The sequence below is a fragment of the Tyto alba genome, unplaced genomic scaffold (assembly GCF_018691265.1).
Source record: "Tyto alba isolate M040663 unplaced genomic scaffold, T.alba_DEE_v4.0 Super-Scaffold_42, whole genome shotgun sequence".
In the NCBI taxonomy this organism is placed as follows: Eukaryota; Metazoa; Chordata; class Aves; order Strigiformes; family Tytonidae; genus Tyto; species Tyto alba.
The window spans coordinates 20,243,205-20,260,859 of NW_024881318.1; the positions used below are offsets into that span (position 1 = coordinate 20,243,205).

The following is a 17,655-nucleotide window of genomic DNA, read 5'->3' on the forward strand; positions in this document are numbered from 1 at the left end:
TATGGCTTCCAAACAGGACTTGAAAATTAGATTATTACAGAATAGAGTTGCTTTTAGCTGCCTCTGTCAATTAAGCACAGGAATTTAGATGGTACATAAACTGACTGGACATGATACAAAATGTATGAGTAAAAGATGTATCTTAAAACAGTGTGAATTTTAACAAGTTAACTTTGCTGTATTTTGTGGCTAGGCTGGACTATACCATTTCTTCCTCCTCAGTTTATTAGATGATATAATATGCTAATCTGCATTTCACACCCAAATGTGACCATGTTGTTGATCAGTGACTATTCTTCATTTTCTAAGGTCAAAGTGTTGTGGTGCAGTGCTGCTAGGTCTGTAGGACAGTAGAAGTGAATTTTCCTCAAGCTGCATGCATTGGCCAGAAAGATAAAAGCCAGGAAATGGAATTGGCAGCATCATAATGGAATGAGGGAACAGCCTGGATTTCTCAGTGACTAATAGTGGCATAACAGCTGCTAATTTGTTAAAGTTGTACCTGAAATGACCTTATTTATATAAGCATGGTTTTTAGGAAAATTTTCTGGAAGGGAAATCTGGAAATTAGAAATGTGTAGTTAAATAATAAGCAAAATTCTGCATAGTCAGGGTATTATTATTTCAGAGGTAACATGGTATACTGTGGTCCCATAATGAAATGGCAAAGATGAGTATATATGGACACACTTGAACCATAGAGATTTCTGAAAGACACCAAAATAAACCCAAACAGTTCAGTAATCCTTTTGTCTGAAAGTGCAAGACAAGTCCCAGAGTGGCTTTTTCAGGGTTTCCTATAATTATTATATTTATCTTTCTAATATTCAGCTTCATTACCATGACCAAAAAACACTCAAAAATAGGTATGAAAGTAAAAATTAAATGGACTCTTATTTAATTCTTACCCCATTTAGTTAACCAACTTATTTTGTCACAGATAATCCTGTAATTTTCCTATATTTTTCCACCTTTCTATTTTTGACAAATCTCTATTCTCTTTGTTCTGCTGCTTTCCTCCTATTCCTCTGGCTGCTGCTTAAGACTGTCTTTTAACATTGTCTCTTCTTCCTTATTTGAACTCTTTCATATGCATCCTGCTTTCCCTCTCTTTTCCCTCCATATTCTTAGTGTTTGAATGATATAAAACATTGTGAGAGTTTTCACTAGCTTCGCTTTGCAGGCAACTCCCAAGCTTACCTCTTCACCCCATTCTGTCTCTCTCAATTTAGTTTCACACTTCAGCCTGTCTTTCTGAGTGTCCTGATCTCAGTTCAAACCCAATATTCTGAAAGTGAGACCTTTGGGGTTTTTTTTAGATTATCAGTGTTGTTCAATTCTTCATTCTAGAGGGTAGTTTCATTATTTCTTTGGTGATTTAGAATGTGGCATGTGTCCTTTTCCAGCTGCATTTGTGCTGACTTGAAGAAATCACTGTTATCTGTTTCCAGTGCACCTCTTTGCTGAAATTTTCTATCTTCCCTAAATCCAGTGGCTGAAGAACTTTAGAATATATCATGTAGTCTCAGTCAGAATGGAATAGGTTATTTTAAACAGTATTTTTCAAGTTTATTTTGATGGAACTTTTTGAGGAAATATCACATGAGCATTTCGTGTGGATGTCTGACTGGTCCATAACCTCTTTCAGAGGTCGATGTCGAGCAAAAAGGAGTTGTCTGGGAGCAGTAGTTGTAGCTACTACCAATGTGTATCCAAAATTTTAACAATGGGATCTTCAGAACAAGATAGCATCCTATTGGAACAAGTGTTTTCTTGTACTTCTTTTCTTCACTGTTATGGTCAGATATCTTCACTTTAATTTATTAATCTCCTGTCGTGTAAATTGGGAAAAAAAAAAAAAAAAAAAAGAAAAAAGAAAATAGCATCCACAGACTGGAATAAGGAACTGAAGGAAAGGATACAAAGCCTCCAGCATTTTGGCCAATGCCAGCCTTGACCCTAAGCTAGGCAGCAGGGGATCCTCCAGAAAGAGAGAGTCCTAAAGGTGCCACAGAGCTCTTTGTTTTACTGTCTAGGATCCCACTTCTCTCTGTGTTGGGATCTTCTTTTCATGCATCGATGGATCCTCCAATGCAAGATCTTCTTTTGGAGATATATGGGCAAGAAGTGCATTTCATGCTCTATCTAGTGGTTATGTTTTAACCTTCAATTTAGATGGCCAAGAGGGATTGTATCCTGTCTTCACTGTCTTCATGACTGCTCTTGCCACTGGACTACTTAACAGCTAAGAGAGCATGTGAGATGAGGAAGAAGGGGATGGGGCAACACCAGCTGCAGGTAGATGTTGTCTCTAGGGTGTGTTCTGGGAGAGTATCAGCTGTTGAAGGAGAGAGGGAGAGAGAGAAAGAGAGAGAGAGATGTTTTCAAGGTTGGTATGCATCTGTGCATATTCAGAAAAAGACATTTAGATATGCAGGGAACTTCACAAAAACAATGGTTAGTTTTGAGCACCAGAAAGATTAGACAGACTCTGAGGAAGGGACAAGCCTCACTGCTCTGGGTTTGGAAAACATGATTCTGTACCAGATCAAGGCAAAGGCCAGTCTAAATATTCTGCCTCAGATATTACATAGTAGTAGATGCTAGAGGAAAAGAATAAGATTATGCAGTGATGAATGTTTTCATCAATCCAGAGATGGAGGATGTCTTTATATTTAATGGGGTTTGCTGTGTTTTTCCTCAATGAATTTGACCAGCTGATTTTTAGGGACATTAAAATTTGGCATCTGCAACACCCTGCGGCAAAGACTTTCCCCACTAGTTGCATACTGTGTGGAAAACACCTTGTACTTGCTTTGAACTTGTCATCTTCTGTTTCCAGCTGGTGCCTACTGGAGCCTGAGAGGGTTCACCCCACTACCATGGGGTGAACCAAGATCTAACATGCTCTTCACAAATGCCTGTGCTAGTAAATGAGATAACTAAATCTTTTTTTGTGTAGCTGGGCTGTTACACTTGGGAGCAATCAGTGCCCAGTACATTGACAGAACTTGGTGAAAGTTAAGTTAAAAGATGCTATTAAAAAATAAGCTGTTTGTTTTTCTTCCAATATGCCCTGATGTTTGTGCTCTCATTATCTTTTCATCGTAGGTTTGCATCTATGTCTATAACAGCTAATTCCTTCTAAGAGAGGAGGACCAGAATTGCATGCATTTTTCCATGTGGAAAAATGTGGTGGCTTTATATGTAGTGCTATTTTTAACATCAGAAATGCAACTGATTTACATATCTAATATCATCTTACATTTTTCCAGACAGTGGACAGCTTTAATTTCTTACAGGTCTGAAAGAGATTCACAGAGATAGAGATGGTGGTCCATTAACATTACTTCAGTAAAAGAAGTTAATTGCTAAAACCCTCAAGCTGTTATGTTTTTCCCTTCACTTGAACCTATCTGTTTTTCCACTCTGCTGCACAACTGGGTAGTATATTGCTTGGGCTAGATTTCCTTGGCCAAAGTTAGTCTGTACCATCTGTTACTCATTTAGTTCTCTCAACATTGTCGTTTGAGCAGCTGGCTTTTCTTTTTTGTCTCATGTTGTCAATGATTTTTATTTTTTTGAGGACTGTGTTAGGATCATCAAGAATTCTTTGCTTACCATGGCTCTTCTATATTGCAAACAGAACAAAAAGTTCTACTTATATTAAAACTAATCTGTAACACATAGAAGGAAAGGAATAGGAATTCAAATATTTTAATTCCAAGGAAGCAGTGGTCTTGAACATGTGCTTTAAGGACTGAAAATATTTTATTAATTGTCAACTGAGGTAAGATATTTATAATAAATACTAATAAGTAAGAATTCAATAAGAAAATAATCAAGCACTAGCAAAAGGATGTAGTCTAATACTCCACATTTTCTCTGTCCCAATGGTATCTGATGTTGGTAGAATTTTTGCCTGTGTTGTACTGGCCTTATGATATGAAGGAAACTAAAGAGATAGTAGGACACACACACTGGCTCCCAGAAATCATGTTCTGCTGCACAGAGTGGGGCTCTTAAATATCTCACTATCAGCAGAATTAGGATTTGGTTCTTCATTAATAAAATCAAACTCTATAGGGCTCTACTCCTTCCGTCCAAAATCAATAAACCTCAGAATAAAAAAAAAAAAAACAAAAAAAAAACAAAACAAACAAAAAAACCCCAAAAACTAAATCAAAACCCCTTGATAAAATAACCTAGTGAGAAACCAGACTGAGGACAAGTCAGTGTCATTAGCGTTCCTTATTATTTGGTGTTCAGGAATTTTCTGCCACCATCCCACCCTTGGTTGTGATTCCTGTTCTGATAAGTCTGACTTTGCTCTGGTGCTAGATGGGTATCCTGGGTTTGAGTGAGTCAAATTCAGGTCTTGCTGCTGCTCTCCCCTGAATATCTTGCATACAGTTCATTATCCTTCTGATTTGTTCATTTTCCCGTAGTTTTGCCCTCAACATACCTTATTGGCACAGGAATTACAAAATACTTGTTCTACTCACCCATGAAGTATATCATGCTTTGAGGTTCAAACTGTGACTTCTACTATGAACTTATAGAATGGTTTTCCTGGGTTGGAGTGAGTGGTGGGGTTTTTTGGTAGCAGGGGAGGGGGGGCTATAAGGCTGCCCCCCTGTGAGAAGTTTCTTGGAGCTCCCCCAGCTCCAAGTCAACTCCACCTCTGCACCAAAACTGAGCCAATTGGCTGCGCCTCTGCAATAATGTGTTTAAGAAGGGACATGGTGAGGAGGAGTTGGACTTGTGAGGAGGAGTTGCGGCAGCTGAGTGAACACCAAGGTCAGTGGAGGAACGGAGGAAGAAAGGAAGACGGAGGTGTGCCTAAGCAGAGACCCCCCTGTATCCTGTGGTGAGATGGCAGAGCGGCCCCCCCTGCCACCCATGAAGATCTGCGGTGGAGCAGACACTGATTTATGGCCTGAGCTTTTCCACATGGTTGATCAAGGTGATTGTGCCCGAAGAAGGCTGGGGTCTTGTCGGAAGAGGTGGTCCCCGCTGTTGTAATTCATCACTGGGAGGACTGCAGCATGTGGTGGTGTCCCACGCTGGAGCAGCTCGGGAAGGGCTGCAGCCCATAGGAGGGACTCCAGTTGGAGAAAGTTGGTGCCCCACACAGGAGCAGTGTAAGGAAATGTTGCAGCCCGTGGGAGGGACTCATGTTGGAGGAAGTTTGTGGAGAACTGTCTCCTGTGAGAGGGGGACCACGATGGATCAGGGGAAACAAGTTCCAGAAGCTCCCCTCACCGAAGATGGAAGAAGAAGCAGCACTGACTGCACGCCCCATTCCCTGTCCCCTGTGCCACTTTGGGGAGGAGGTAGAGATATTGGGAGCAGAGCTGAGCCCGGGAAGAGAAGGGAGGGGTGGAGGGAAGGTGTTCTCAAAATGTGGCAATGCTTCTCACTGTCCTACTCTGTGAAGTGTTGTTAGTGTCTGTAATAAATATACGGGGTTTTTTTCTTCCCCTGCTGAGTCTGCCTCTTGCTCATGACCATAATGGGTGATCTGTCCCTCCTGGTCCTATCTTGAACCCTAAGCCTGGCTTATTTGTCCCTTCTCATTCCCGGAAGAGAAGGGGGAGAGAGTGGCTGTGTGGTGTTTGGCTGCCGACCAGGCTCAAACCATGACAATGGTGAGTCTTGGTGTCCAGTGCAATGATCTTCATTATAGTAAGTGATAATTATCTAAACAAAAAAAATGTGTTGCAACCTGTAACATTGTGTGCCTAAGTTTTTTCCTGGATCTAGTGTTTTCAGTCATCTCTGACTGTAGATTACACTCTTTCCAGCAGAGGGTGATGGTACATTTATTCTCAGGCCGCTGATTACAGTGATTTGGGAACAGAGCTAATTTTGTAGTGAAGAGAATATGAACATACATGCATTTCTGTTAAGCCCATTCCTGTATGCAGGTCTGAATGGTTCCAACATAAAACACTCATGAGAGTTTATTACTGATCCAAATAATAAGTAGATCTGTGAACACCAGAGCTAAAGAAACCTGATTTCATGTGGTATTTCTTCACTGATTACTTAACTGAATTATAGTAAGATTCTGTGTTGTACTTATATTTACCTATTACTTTGCTTTTAAGAGAATTCCCCACTCAGCTACCTAAGTGTTGCTGGCAACAGTAGACATATAAGATCAGAAGTTATTTTTTAGTGTATTTCCACCTGTCTGTTTTTACAAAGCTTATAGGGGCTTAACTAACCTTGAGACCTCATTGCCTCTATCAAATTCAGGTGAAACTGGCAAAGGGTTTAAAATCTCAGGTAGGGAGGAAGGGAACTAGAATAACATTTAGGATAGCTGCCTAACTTAGGTCTTGTTTCCATAGCAACTAAACTATTGAAAGATAAACATACCTAGAAATTATAGGTGTTTTAGCATCATTACCACCAGCACTCAGTACATTATTTAATCAGTACTCTGAGATTTCTGAAAAAACAGTCTACTACACAGCTTGATTGAATCAGGATCTGGCATGGATTAGAAAAGAAAACTCAAAAAAATCTACCCATCAACACAAAGAAAAAAAGCAAAATAATGTGTAAAAGTGTGTATCTGCTTTTCATTATAATGGGGGTATTGATTTAACTGCCATTTATTGTCATTCATTAATTATGGTGATTTCATCATTAAAGCCATATCTATCACCAAATGGCCCCAACTATATTGTACCTAAATACTCATGTTGCAGATCGGTAATTGACCTAGACTGTTTTGTGTGTTGCACAGCCTGTAACTTTAATAAATATTAGCTGCTTAAATCTACAATACCTAAAATCTGCTAACAGAACATTAGACTTGACATAATATACCTTTAACCAGAAAAAGATGAATGTCAGTCATGTTAATCCTCCAAACAACCTATTTCTGTATGTCTTTTCAGACCTGAAAACTTATTCAAATTTTAATTTGTACTAAATTTTTCTCACTTGTATCAAGTTGCTTCCTTTATTATCTGGTGACTTTGTTTAATTACCATGTCTATGTTTTCAAGTAGGTGTACATATGACAACTAATATTTGAAGTACAAGTAGAGAAATCCCTTTTTCTGCACTGTGTTTACATGCAAAATTCTTTCAGACCTCCTAGGTAAAGGACATTGAGTTCTGAAACAGTAACTCCTTGCAGAAAAGTATTTATTTTCTACTGTCTAAATGAAATTTAATACCAACTCCAGAATAGACTGCATTTGTGGAGAAATCTCTAATTGTGGCATGATGTTAATTTACCTGCATAATGAAATATTCATGTCTTTCTGTAATGTATACACAACAACAGCCAAAATTACTAACATTTTTACACATACACAAAAAGACATGAAAAGAGGCATGGCTAAATCTAACTTTTATAGCAGTGATCAGCTGGATGATTCTGTCCTATAACAAATCACACTTGTAAATGGGTAGCTGGAAGGAATTATAGTAGCAGATGCTGCTGTTGTTTGCACTCTTTTGGGCTACTAACAAGCACATGGCAGATGTTGTAATCTTGATGCTTCTAATAGAATTATTTTGGGTAAATTATTATTATATACCATTATATCTGTTTAAGCACCTCCCAGTCTTTTAGTATGGGAATTCCTGGGACTTCATAGGATCTTCTTGGACATATCATCTTGCTTGGTCTTTTAGTGATAGAGCAACAAAATCTCACTAAATTATGGCCCAGGTCAGAAAGTAGTTAACCCTGTGTTTACACTTAAACTGTGTGGCTATAGGGCTGATGTACATATTTATTTGTTTAATATAATCAGATTAACTCCCATTTTTGCAAAATGAAAATTAGAATCTGTTATAAACTTTCTGAGATTCTGTGTCTGCCTATATCACATTAGGGAACCAGAATTCCCCTTTGGATCACACATTCCCAGTTGGGCCACACAGAAACCGTATGTTGACTGGAACATGCTTAGGGGTGCAGGTCTCCCACAGGATGCAAAAGTGTATTTTTCTCCAGGAAAGAATACTTGATCTGAATATTTGGGCATGCTTTGAGAGAGAGCACTGGGCCTCTGAATTTCTCTTTTATTTTATTTTGTTGTTTTTTTTTTTTTTTTTTTAATTTTGTAAAGGAAAGTATGTTAACCACAGTGAGAAGTTGTTTTAGTTCTGATGGTATGTTATTCTGCCAGATGAGTTCCTTCATCAATTTCAATTTTTCTGTCTCACAGACATGAAATGGCAAGCTGTCCTTCTATGTCCTGGGTTTGTCTAGGATAGGGTTCATTTTCACAAGAAGCTGGGAGGGGACACAGCCAGGACAGATGACCCAACCAGACAAGGGGATATTCTACACCATGCTGACATGATGCTCAGTATATAAGTGGAGGAGCTGGCCAGGGATGGGGAGTGATCATGGGTTGGAAAGATGCTGAGTGTGGGGTACTGAGTGGTAAGCAATTGTGCTATGCATCACTTGCTTTATGGATTAGTTTTTTTAGTATTGGTGGTGTTGTTATTGTTGTCTGGTCTTCTTGTTTTGTTCTATTAAACTATCCTTATCTCAATGCACACGGTTTTAATTTTTTCTTTCCAATTCTCCTCCCCATTCCCTCAGGGAGGATGGTGAGCAAGTGACAGTGTGGTACTTTGTTGCCAGTTGGGCCTTAAACCATGACAGTCCATTTTGGCACCCAACATGGGGCCCAAAGGGTTGAGATAATGGCAAAAATATGGCCAGAGCGTGTTAAGACAAATTTGTTATATGCATTTCTTATTCAGATAGTTGTGGTCACAATATTAGTTCATTTGTTCACCTTGTGGGGTTATGTAAATCCTTACATGTGATATGTATTACCTTTGGTGATGTTTATCACCTCTGGGAGAGGGATCAGAATTATCATTTTTTTGTACTTGGCAATGTCAATTTATGATATATTTCATCACCGCTCACGAGGTTAAACTAGTATTCATATGCAACACTGTTGACATTCCCATACTTTGGGTGCCTTCTTTTGGAATTTATTAGTAATCACACCCAATCTATGGTGAAGACAGGGTGGGATACTTTCTCCGTCGGGCTAATTACAATAGTTTTTGAGAATTTTGAACATCCTTAGGGTGTTCAAAATTGAATGAATTCACACCTCTGCTGAGTGCTGCCTTACCAGACATGATAGAGCTTCAATGCAAACTGGAGTCAAAAGCAGCCAAATGATATGACACAACTGATATTGTCAACATGTTTTTCTCAATCACTTTGGCAACAGAGTGCAAGCTGCAGTTTGCTTTCACTTGAAGGGGCATTTAGTACACTTGGAATTGACTGCCCCAGGTGTGGAAATGCAGCCCCACCATTTTCCGTGGGCTGATCCAGACTGCACTGGAACAGGGTGAAGCTCTGGAACACGTGCAGTACATTGATGACATCGTGATATGGGCAACACAGCAGCAGAAAATTTTGAGAAAGGCATGAAAATGGTTCAAATCCTTCTGAAGGGCAGTTTTGCCATAAAATGAAGTAAAGTCAAGGCACCTACACAGGAGATCCAGTTTTTAGGAATAAAATGGCAAGATAGGTGTCATCAAATCCCAATGGATGTTATCAACAAGAGAAAAGCTGTGTCTCTACCAACTAGTGAAAAAGAAACACAAGCTTTCCTAGATGTTGTGGGTTTTTGGAAAATGCATATCCCAAATTACAGTCAGATTGTAAACCCTCTCTATCAAGTGATTCAGAAGAAAAATGATTTCAAATGAAGCCCTGAGCAACAACAAACCTTTGAACAAATTAAACAGGAGATTGTTTATACAGTAGCCCTTGGGCTGGTCTGGGCAGGACAAGATGTTAAAAATGTGATCTACACTGTAGTTGGGGAGAATGGCCCTACCTGGAGTCTCTGGCAAAGAGCACCAAGGGACACCCAAGGCTGACACCTAGGGTTTTGTAGTCAGGGATATGGAGAATCAGAGTCCCACTGTACTCCAACTGAAAAGGAGATATTAGCAGTATATGAAGGGGGTCGAGCTGCTTCAGAAGTGGCTGGTACTGAAGCACAGCTCCTCCTGGCACCCTGACTACTGGTGCTGGGCTGAATATTCAAAGGGAGAATCCCCTCTACACATCAGGTAACTGATGCCACGTGGAGTAAGTGGGTTGCACTGATCACACAGTGAGATCACATAGGAAACCTGTTGCCCAGGAATTCTGGAAGTAATCACAGACGGGCCAGAAGGCAAAGATTTTGGAATATCATCAGAGGATAAGGTGATGCATGTTGAAGAGGCCCCATTGTATAATAAACTGCCAGAAAATGAGAAGCAATATGCTTTGTTCACTGACGGGTCCTGTCACACTGTAGGAAGGCATTGGATTTAGAAGGTTGCTGTATGGAGTCCTATGCGACAGGTCACAGAAACTGCTGAAGAAGATGAATTGAGCCAGTTTGCAGAAGTGAAAACCAATCTAGCTGGCTTTAGACACTGTCGACCAAAAAAAATGGCCAGTGCTCTTTCTCTACACTGATTCATGGTTGGTGGCAAATGCCTTGTGGGGGTGATGGCAGCAATGGAAACAGAGCAACTGGTAGTGAAGAAGAAAACCCATATGGGCTGCAGCATTGTAGCAAGGTACTGCTACCTGGCTAGAGAAGCTGGTTATAAAAGTATGTCACAGATATGCTTATGTACCTAAGAGCTGAGCCACTGAAGAACATACAAAAAAACATCAGGTGGATCAGGCTGCTAAGACTGAAGTGGATGAGGTGGGTTTGGACTGGTAAAATAAATTCAGTGGGTCCAGTTCATAGCTCAGTGGGCCCATGACATCTCAGGCCATCAAGGAAGAGATGCAACATATACATGGGCTTGGGATCAAGGGGTGGACTTAAACTTGGACATTATTACATAGGTTATCCATGGATGTGAAACAGGTGCCGCAATCAAGCAAGCCCTGCAGTTAAAGCCACTGTGGTATGGAGGACAATGGCTGAAATATAAATATGGGGAGGCCTGGCAGATATATTATATCACACTCTCACTATCTTGCCATGGCAAGTGCCATGTGTTTACATGGAAGCAATCACTGGGTGGCTGGAGACATAGCCCGTGCCCCCTGACACCTCCCAGAGCACTGCCCTGGGCCTTGGTCAAGTCTTACAGTGACATGGCACCCCAAAAAGAACTGAGTCAGACAATAGGACTCATTTCCAAAACAACCTCATCAACACCTGGGCCAAAGAGGATGATATTGAATGGGTATATCACTATCATGCACCAGCCTCTGGGAAACCTGAATGCACAGGGTTTTACCTTTTTTTTTCTGATGCTCCTTCCCATCCCACCAAGGAAGGAAGGGTGAGTGAGTGGCTGTGTGGTGCTTTGTTGCCAGCTGGGCCTAAACCATGTCATTCCAACAGGTCTCTTCTACTTCATACGAACATTTCAGGGTTTAGTACCTATAATTCTTTGTTATTTTTTGAATTCTTTGAGAAGTTGATATTTTTTTTCTTGAATGACTATCCTGATTAATTTAAACTATAAATATTTCTGAAGAAATAAGATGATTAAATAGTAATGACATTAGATGATAGTTAACCACCTTTGAGTCAACCTATGTTTTATTGTGTGTACCTATTCTTATAGAAACTTTGAGGTCATGGGAAGGACAGATTGCATACCCTCCTGCACCAAAACAGAATCTTAATTCATACATTTTAGGCACTGTTGCTTTCACTCAATAAAAGGCTAGATTATTATATTTTTGGAATTAACAAAAACACAGGGATATACAGAAGTAAGTCCAGCAAAGGGCCATTTAACATTTAACAAGCTCTAAAGCAATCACTCTTCTAGATTCATACAAAAAAAAAAAACCAAACCAAACCAAAACAAAAAAGATCTTAGATTCACAAGCCTGCTATCAGGGAAATTTAGTGAAACAATTTATTTCTTTTTTGCCGGAGTTCCTTTAAATGGTCTCTATTTTCAAAGTATCTGAAAATGTTGCAGAATTGGTGAGGTGAGGTAGTTTTGCAGGTGGATGTGGAGGCACAGAGACATGACATTCTTGGTCATGTTGACCAAGAAATGTAAGTGTTCATCATAAAGGTAAGCATCCCGTTTGTTGCTGTTATCCATGACTAAGGGCTTGCCAAGGTCATGAAAAGGACTGACAAGACATAGTGCCCAGACTTACCCAGTGACAAGCTCTCCATGTCCTACCTTTTGCTGGGTATGGCTGTCATGATGTGTTCCAACTTGCTTGAGTGGTGTTGCTTGTGAATTTATTGAGTCCCTACTTGGCCTCCCAGCCATGCTGACTGCTCTCCACATAATGCCCTTCCTATCAGCCAGGACCCTAATTCATGCAGCTGTTTTTAAGAACAAACTGAGTTAAAGACCAACTTTCCTATGGATATTGTTTTATTTAGGGAATAAAACAAGTCACAAGCATAGTGCTGTGTTTTGTTTGAATAAACAGTGTAGAACAAAATCAAAATCTGAAGAAGGCCATCCCCAGCTCTACTGGCCCATCCTTAACAGTATCTTGGAGTTATCAGACATTTTCTTACTGCTTATCTATGGTATAATAAGTGTCTATGATGCCCTTGGAATTTTTATTTATTTTATTTATGTTCACTGTATGCAATAAAGACTTTCAGTGAATCCTTTCACAAGTGACATACCTTGTTAGCTTAGTATTTGACTATTTATTTCTTTACTCCCTCATTTATTTTGGCTGCAAAACCCTAATAATTAGTTTCAGGCCATCATGGGTTTGCTTTAAGCTGATGCTGTTGAGTGTTGAAACCACTGGACTACCTTCCTATCCTAGAAATACTTTTAGTGCGCAGACAGTACAACAATGTTGTTTTATTTAGTTTTCTGTGTAAAAGGAAAGATAAAACAAGGAATTCTGGGTTGATATTGTTTCTAATTTTTATACAAGTGTGCTGTGCTAAGAAATACTTTAAATTTTGTAAACTGTGGAAATTATCAGAAGCCTATTTAAGGTTTAAATGTGAAGACAGGAATAAATAAATTAACAATTTAAAAAAACAGTTTTAACAAGCAAAGTACTTAGCGTGGCTGGAGTTTGCTAAACTTCACAGAATATATGAACCAATTACAAGAAAAATATAATCTGAGAATAAAATATCCTAGGACTGATTCAAATTTGTAGGACCAATACAGATGGGTTATATGGAGTGTACACATGCATTTGAATTTTTTCTTCTGTTGCTGTTCTGTAACTTCAAAACTATTTTTGCAGGTTGGGAGCAACTTCTTAGAGAGAGTCCTTTAAACTCTGACACTTCAGTTAAACAAACCCATATCTATACAGGTATTTACTTTTACGATTGTTGCTTTTCACTCAGAAATATCTTTCTGCATCCTTTGTCTACAATAGTTAACACAGCAGTCATCATTTGCAATTGAAGAGATGTAAAGGTATAGAGCTGACTTTAAACTGCTCAGCTGTGATACATCAGCAATGTGAACAGAACAGCATGGAGCTTAGCACGGCTGCAGTGTTCACCTGGGAAGTCAGACAAACACCCTTGCTATTAGTTTACATTGACCTGCAGCCTGCCATTGAAAGGTCTTTGAACTAGCTAATTTAAGGCAAACAGAGCATGTCCATAGTGGGCTGCACTATAACCTCTTTGATGCTAAAAGGTGACTAAAGAAACTTCTTATTTTTCAGGAGCAGTAGATCTAATGAGTCAGAAGTAACAGTATGCTCTGAATTCTCCTTGAAAAGTGTGTTGTGGTATAAGATGCATTTTTTGGGAACAGGCCTTTTCCATTTCAATAGACTTTTTTCTAATTTGACTGAACTATGAAATTGTATTATTTTATATGAAAACTTTGGGGGTGATGTTAACCATCCTGGGGTCCCAATTTGTTGAAAACTGCTGGTGTGAGAAGTTTTTATACATGTAGGTTATTCATGCCTGTTTACTCAAATTATGTAACAGACCATGTTTTTAATCTTCTATTCTGTTTGCACAGTCAGCTCCGTATATTTTACATTGACATACAATAGAGTGGGGAGGGATCACAGGCCCAGCAAACACTCTCAGAGAATGGTGCCTGCCTAACTGAGTGATTCTCTGCTGTCTGAGACTAATCTTGCTTATACTTTAGGAACCTTACTCCAGCAGTCACTGCAACTAGGGTACAATTGTACAAAAGTAAGAACACTTGGTAAACAAGGAACTATAAAGGGAGACTCAGAAAGTGGAACTGGGAATTTCATTATCACTCATTTTAAAGTTTGTGAAGAGGGGGAAAGAATATTAGAATTGCAATGGAAATGCTCTGTTGGGGTCAAGACCACTTACTTTCTCTCAAATGCAGCAGGAGCTGTAGATCCCCCCATCTGACTAATAGACTTCTGTTGCTATAGTTCAGGAATAGTGTAACGAAGGCAATGGCTGTACAAAAAGAAAACATGCTAATGACCTCCAAAATATGTTTTAAAATTATATGTAGCCTCTTTAAAGGTCTTAAACCCATTTAAAACTTAAATACTGTTCTTAAGCTCCAATATTCTGGAAATATTAAGGCAGTGCATAAGTGCAAATTCAGAGTCTTGGATCTCTGTTCAGGGCTGCAAAGACATAGATATCCAAGTCTCAAGTCCTTGTAAGCAGTATTGTGTTGAGCTGGGCTCATGTGGAAATTGGGCAGGTCCTGTTCCATTTCTCATGCTCTTCTTGCATAGAGGCAAGAGCAATGTCTCTGGACAACAAAACTCACTCTTCTTTCCCATGGCAAAGGGCTGTCTAACATAATGGGAAATTATAACCATCTGCAGAAAGGGACAAAAAAACATTTTCATTACATTTGTTCAGCTAACCACTTGATTTCAAATTCATAAAAGTATGTCTTGTTTTGTTTGCTTTTACTTTCTCTTAGTCAGTACATTTATAAATTTTGACGTGTTTCCTGCAGTGTCTGGCATGGCAACAAGACAAGCTCAAGTCCCAAGTCCCTGTACACAGAAACCTCAGTCATGTTTACCTCTTTTTAACTCTTTAACACTTTGTTAGCAGGGTTATTTTAACAGCATTCATTCTTTACAACTCCATGGCCACCATAGTTGTCATAAAATATCTGTTTATCAAAAAACATGGGACTGAAGGGGATTTTCTAGGTCATTGAGATTGTTCCCTTCTGTTGCAGGCAGCCAGGATCCCTTTCATAAGCCAATCAAACATTGTCTCAGCATTTGTATTATTGACCTCATGATTGCCTTTCTCCTAGGAGCCTAATTCTGTTTCAGGTAAAATATTTTCCTTATTGCATGACAGCTAGAATACCTTTATTTTGCACTGCTTGGCATCAGAGAAAGATCTGCTTTTCCTGATGTTTGTGGCTGATGTACCTCCTGTTTGTTTTATTTTTCTGTACCAGATTTTACTCAGCTTGCCTGCTAGCAGTCCTCACTTTTCCTTGAATCTGTTAGTCTCCGGATTGCAAATCAATCCCTATTCTTATTCCCTTTTCCCTCTTTGTTTACTTTTTGCATTAATCTGGAAGTGAATATTCATCTAGTTTTTGTCTGTAAGCCTTTCTCTTGCAAAACCTTCCCCCCTTGTTTTTTTCTGGTTAAAACTCAAAGTACTGATAAGACTTAAACATACTGTTTTCTGTTGCATCATTTACATAATATGGAATGTATTCGTATTGAATACATTGTCAGCATCTAAGAGCAGGTAGCACCCTAATATACATACACACATGTATGTTATTATTATATTACTATTTTGTAAGAGTAGGCTCATTTTATGCCCATGTTTCTATGAACCTCACAGTAGAGATGCAATAGCCACTAAGAATGATTCAAGAAATCAAGTCAGATTATTGCTGATGTCTTCATTTTGAAAATAACAAAATTCACAGTAGAAAATACATGACTGTTCTGGCTCTGGGAATTATTTCTTAATGAAAAAACATTGCCTAGCCACCCAAGAAAATAAAGCAGTATAGGGTTTGCCTCCGCAGTTACTTTCTATTTTGAAACAAGGTGTGATAAAGAAAGTGTCTTCTCCAGGAATGTTGCTCCTTGTTTCACAAAGGTAGGCAGAATCACCTCCTGTGTCCTTCTGAGTGCAAGAGAAGAAGGGGCTTTGGTTCCACTCCCACAGTGTTGCAGATGAACTCGTATGAAGCTGAAAGGAGTCTGTGCTATACAAAGAAACAGTGTGTGAGGCAGAACACTTCACTGGGAATGCCGCCATCCTGTGGTTATTGGTATGATATGTTGTTGCAAACCCTGTAATTTTGGTGCTTTGGGTTTGGTTTTTTTTTGGTACTTCTCTGAACTAGGAAGTGTAGTGCTATGGGGCAGGAGCTCTAAGATGACTGCAGTGAAAGTGTATTTTTTCCACTGAAATTCAAAACAAACTTCTTCAAACACATCACCTATATTTGAGCAGGGCTGTCAATATAAACCAATGTGTTAGGAAGGTTTTGAGTTTTTTATGGGTTTTTCAAACCAGCCTGTGTTCAGTGACAGAAGTCCAATTTGGCAAGAGTCCTTGCAGAACCTTTCCACACCCTGCAGGTTTCCACCAAGATCCTCAAAATCAAATCAGGTTGCCAAGCAGATTTGATTCCAAGGTAATACAATCAAATTACAGCTGTGTAGTACTTTCACTTTTTTTATATATATACAACTGGTATATAAAGAAACGAGAAAAGAAACTCAAGAAACAATAATATGGCTGTTGTCCCTCCATCTTAGCCTTCCTGTTTTAAATATGTTTGGCTTGAGAATAGGTATGAGAGTCAAACCCTAATATTTTTATTCAGAAAAAAGTATCCAATAACTTCAGCAGCATCTCACACAGTGGATTGAAATGATCAAAACCTGAGAGTTATCCAGTGTACAGTTACATAATTCTGTTTTATACATGCCACATGTATGTTTAATGTACTTCCTGGTACATTGCATAAGGGGACTCCACAACTATTAAAGGATAAAGCAGCTCTCACTAAGAGATCCTGTTGCCTGAGCTGCTGCAACCAAGTTCCTGTAAATATCTGTAAATACATTTCTCTCCCAGTCTGAAAATTTTTTGCTCTGAATTACATACTTCAGTGTGAATATAAATATGTTCCCTAGCTGTCTTCAGTTACTGCCAAAAGTTTAATGCATTTCAGAGCAATTTTCTCCATTAGCTTCTACCTTTTTTTTTTTTTTTTGAATGGTCCTTATGGTGCAGTTAGTTTTGATGAATATCTTCGCATTCAAGAATCTGTGAAACTTGTGTATTAAGGTGCCATCATTTACAAAGGAAAGAACAGCAGTATCCTCAACATGTCATTGCTGAAAATTATGTTTGGTTTCCTATTACTGGGCTGTGAATCATGTATCATTTTTTGGATTTTAATTCTCTCTGATAGGAGTAGGATGAGGTTAGGTGGGCGGTTTTGAAAAGAAGATGTGTAAGTGTCTCATTTGATACAATTTATGGTCTGTAGTTTCAAGTGCTTTGGGAAGAAGAAGTTGAAATTATTATGAGTCCATGCTTTGCTCCTATGTTCTATAACAATTTTGATACAAAAAGTGGTTAGATTGTCTCAGCCACTGTGAAGTATTCTAAATGAAGCCACACCAGCTGCATTCTCTCAGGGCTGATTATTTTATTTGGATAAAGGCCATGTTGCGCA

At 39.0% G+C, this 17,655-nt stretch overlaps 1 long non-coding RNA gene across 3 annotated transcripts in view; it reads right to left on the reverse strand.

Moving 5' to 3' along the window:
• Window positions 1–1,918: 1,918 nt before the first annotated feature.
• Window positions 1,919–17,655, reverse strand: part of LOC116961551 — a 32,659-nt gene continuing 16,922 nt past the window's right edge. The window contains exon 4 of one of the 3 annotated variants that reach the window (XR_004407040.1): window positions 1,919–2,338. This is a non-coding gene — a long non-coding RNA (uncharacterized LOC116961551). Of the gene's footprint in view, window positions 2,339–14,627; window positions 14,789–15,935; window positions 16,168–17,655 lie in introns of those variants that run through there. The other 2 variants (XR_004407042.1, XR_004407043.1) reach the window with 2 other exon arrangements.